A 4,254-nucleotide genomic window follows, 5' to 3' on the forward strand; every position below is an offset into this window, starting at 1 on the left:
TATGCTTGCCATTGTATATTATTTTCAAGCATCAGGTGCGGAGTCATAGATGAAGTTAGATCCTGTCATACTGTAATTGGGTATGCAATTTGTTTGAACAAAGGATTCCAGGAATCTTTAACTGAATTCTTTCTGCTGTCACAGTTATGTACCTTTTCTCATCTCCAGGAGATTAGCTGCTTCCATAGTTGTATGATTTTCAGCTTAACTTCTGTTCAGTCACAAAGGAAATGAACATTTTGTACAGTTTGTTATGGAGTGGAATCTAACATATTGCAAAAGATTAGACTGAAGCCATAGTGATTGTTTTTTCCCACTAACAAAAGGGTGTGAATAGCATGGTGAGTTAGAAGACTTAGATAAATCATACATCCTTAATCATGTGTTTGATGCAGATTTTGGCCTATTTGAGGCACCCAAGCACATAAAAGAATTTGTTAAATGTATTTATTCTCATAATACAGTCAGTCGATCATGAATTAATTTAAGGCTTACAGCGCAGGTGACTAATAAGTGCGCTTTCACCTATGGGAGCCAAGTCGAAACAACTGGAACATAGATGCAGTTCTATTTATTGGACAGTTTGCAAGTCTTAAAATGTACTGGGAACAAACCTTGTATATCTGTCAACGTCTTTGGGAAGCCGATGTGATTTGTATCTCATGGAATAGGTATATATCCAGTAGAGAACTTTATATTAATATTATGAGTACTATCACTTCTGCTGATTTTACGAACATGGACATTGTCAGGCTTGCCAGTTGCATCGTAGGTTCAGGATGTGGTGGATAAATCAAAATTTCATGTGCTTCTGTGTATCGGATGTAGCTAGCTTATGACATTTTTCATCAATTTGTGTTTCGACAGCGGTGCCCCCAAGAAGCAATTGGCTACGCCACGACAGATTCATTACTCGCTGGGCGGCGCAAGCTATGCGACAATATTTCTTCCTCGCTGGAGGAGCTACATCCCTGATCTTCACGTCACCCAATGCTTTTTGTAAGAGTGAAAGCAAGAAGCCATTTTTCTATTGGTTAGTATAATTGTCTGACCCTGACATTTGTATCTTCTAAATATAACGTGATCAACCTTAGTAATAATGATGATTGGCTACAGTCAGTCAAGCAAATCGGTCGATTTAATTCTGATTTTTCTTGAAACACTGATGCAGGTTTTGTGATGGGCACTGGAAAGACTCTTCTCAAGGTATGTCCATGGTTCTTGCTACTCCCAGATAAGGTTTTAAATCTGTCTTAGAGAACGAAAAGAAAAGAAAAGAAAAGAGAAGAAAGATAGGGGTATATGGAAATTGTACTGTATTTTCCTTTTAGTGAAATTCAAGGTAGATGGGAATCAGTAAAATATTATTGTTGATTACACTGACTTGCATTTCATTATAGAACAATAATAATAGAAACATTGAATGTCATATCCAGTATTTCAGTTAGCACTATATTTTCCTTTTAGTGAAACAACACATGATAGTGCTATTTTCATTGACTAAGGTAGGATTTTTTTTTCTCAATTCTACCATGTACATCCAAATCTATCCAGTACCAACATTGCCTTCATCAATGGCGTCCTTGGGCAACAAGTTCAGACCTGTAAGACCCACTAGCCTACTCCCTTACTCTCTTAGTGCTCTTTCTCATCCTCATTGTTCTAATTGTTGTGGAAACAGAAAATAGATGTAGTAGTGGGTAGGCATGAAAAATCGCAAATAAAGTTATATCCATTCTAGCGGCGCCGATGTTGTGCTCAGGGGGCATGAGGCGGAGGGTTATGGCTTGTCATGGAGCCCGATGAAGGAGGGGTGGCTGCTGAGCGGCTCGTATGATAAGAAGATTTGCTTGTGGGATCTCTCCTCTGGGAGTGGAGCTCCTGTTCTGGATGCACAACAGGTGTTTGAGGTAATGCCCCGTTGGATGCTCCTGTTTCTTTTTCTTCGATTAATTAATGTGCTCGGTGCTCTTTATTTACTATCACTGCATTTTCAGGTCATATACTTACAGTCACTTGATTATCGTGTGACTTGATGCACTTGAGCAATTTGATTTGTGCTTCTTTTCTTTTCCTAATGATACTATGTTCATTTGTTTGTATTGTAAAAAAATTGGGATTAGAACAGTGTGTGCTGTAACTCAAGTTCATATAGATTTTCTATAATTATTTATGATAATAACCGGTCAACTGGAGGTGATTGAGATGTAGGTTTAAGGACAAGTAGCAAGCCTAGGCACATCCTGAGGGAAATTTGAGCATGCAGCATGGATTGATACTTTTTATGTCTTATTATCTTATTGAATATTTCATATGTGCACAGGTATTTTGATATTTTTTTTCTTTTACACTCAAATTGATCAATATCCCTGCACTTGTAGTTCCATTGTCGGGATAGTACTAACTATGACTATTCTGATAAACATGATGAGTTTTGCACTCAGCTGCAACTATGACAGATTTAAAATGCATGTTGAATTGTGCCTGCTTAGCTGGGGAAATGTTCATCTCCAGGATCAAGTGTTCTTTATTTATTGTGTTTGGGGGTCCTGAATATAGTATGCCACCTTACTTAGCAGCTGGCCTCTGGAGTAGTCTATCTGACAGCTTGAACAAACATGTGTAAAAGGCATTACTTTATCATAGTTCTGATCATGAGCTGATTATGTTTGTTTTCAGTCATTGAACTGATCCTGAGCACTAAGATTGTGAAGGCTTCCCTTGCCTCAAAGACTCTGACCAGTGCAGCTGGGGATACATTTACATATGAGACCTTGCTCATTGCTACTGGTTCCTCGGTTAGTTCTCACTGCAATTTTTCTCCTAAAACATAGGAGATTGCCTTTTACGTAACTTTTTCAATGGGAACTTGTTTCCTGGGTTACTCATGATATATTCTGTCTTTGTGTTCAGGTCATAAAGCTCACTGATTTTGGTGTTCAAGGAGCAGAATCCAACAACATTTGTATCTAAGGGATATTGCAGATGCCGACAAGTTGGTTGCAGCTGTGCAAGCAAAGAAGGATGGAAAGGCTGTGATTGTTGGAGGTGGTTACATAGGGCTTGAGCTTAGCGCAGCCTTGAAAGTCAACAACTTTGATGTGACCATGGTGTAACCTGAACCCTGGTGCAGTATGTCCCGTTAACCTGAAAGCTTATCACGCATGTTCCATTCTCTGGAATTAATCTGAAACAATAACTGACTTTTTCTTTACATCTTGAACTCGATCTCTTGTAGTGCCCCGTCTCTTCACTGCTGGTATTGCTCATTTTTATGAGGGCTACTACACTAACAAAGGAATCAAGATTGTGAAGGGCACTGTTGCTGTTGGTTTCGACGCTGATGCCAACGGAGATGTGAGCACTGAACACTCTGCAAATTCAGTTTCGCAATGTGTGCTCTGAATGTTAACGTTCACCTTAATGAATGCTAGGTCACCAAAGTGAAGTTGAAGAATGGAAGTGTTCTCGACGCTGATATTGTTATTGTTGGCGTCGGCGGCAGGCCATTGACGGGTCTCTTCAAAGTCCAAGTTGATGAGGAGAAAGGTGGACTCAAGGTTAGTTCACTTCTTGCTTTTCTTTATTCAGTTCAACAAATACTGTGTTGCTTGTCATGTAAAAAAATACTGTGGACTTGGGCTCCTGTAGAAATGTGACTGTTTGTTGTGTCGGGGTGTTTCCCACTTGTGTTGATAAGAGGATAATTGTTATTAGTAATGGATATTCCATGTGTTTGTGTGTGTTTTCTTTTCTCACCTATCTAAACTGTTTCAAAACTGTTTTGTCGCGTGATGAGACTCAAATTTCAAAAAATAGAAAACCCTTCAATACGATGTCGAATGAAGATAATTTTTATATGTAAATTATAGACCTCGATGAGATCTACAACTTTATAGTTTTAATTTTTTTCATTTGAGGACAGTAAGATGCTCGAAAAAATAATATAAAATTTCAGCACCATATTTTATCGCGTGATGAGACTCAAATTTTAAAAAATAGAAAACCCTTCGATACGATGTCAGATGAAGATAATTTTTATATGTAAATTGTAGAGCTCAATGAGATCTACAACTTTGTAGTTTTGAGTTTTTTCATTTGAAGACGTTAAGATGCTCAAAAAATAATTTAAAATTTCAGCGCCTCCCAAAAATAGAAAACCGCTTTTGAAACCGGCCGAGGACCAAATTCGTTCGGTTTTGATAGTTGGAGGGTGTTTCTTGACCGGTTTCATAGTTGAAGGTTGAAAATCGA

The 4,254-nt window shown here is 38.3% G+C and overlaps 1 long non-coding RNA gene across 1 annotated transcript; it reads left to right on the top strand.

Annotated features, from left to right (window-relative positions):
* The first annotated feature begins 1,745 nt into the window (after nucleotides 1-1,745).
* Nucleotides 1,746-3,759, top strand: LOC136451770 (uncharacterized). The gene is made up of 5 exons (XR_010758642.1): nucleotides 1,746-1,910; nucleotides 2,680-2,798; nucleotides 2,914-3,132; nucleotides 3,239-3,357; nucleotides 3,435-3,759. It is a non-coding gene; the product is annotated as an uncharacterized lncRNA (long non-coding RNA).
* The last annotated feature ends 495 nt before the right edge of the window (nucleotides 3,760-4,254 follow it).

This window comes from Miscanthus floridulus, chromosome 5, assembly GCF_019320115.1.
Source record: "Miscanthus floridulus cultivar M001 chromosome 5, ASM1932011v1, whole genome shotgun sequence".
In the NCBI taxonomy this organism is placed as follows: domain Eukaryota; kingdom Viridiplantae; phylum Streptophyta; class Magnoliopsida; order Poales; family Poaceae; genus Miscanthus; species Miscanthus floridulus.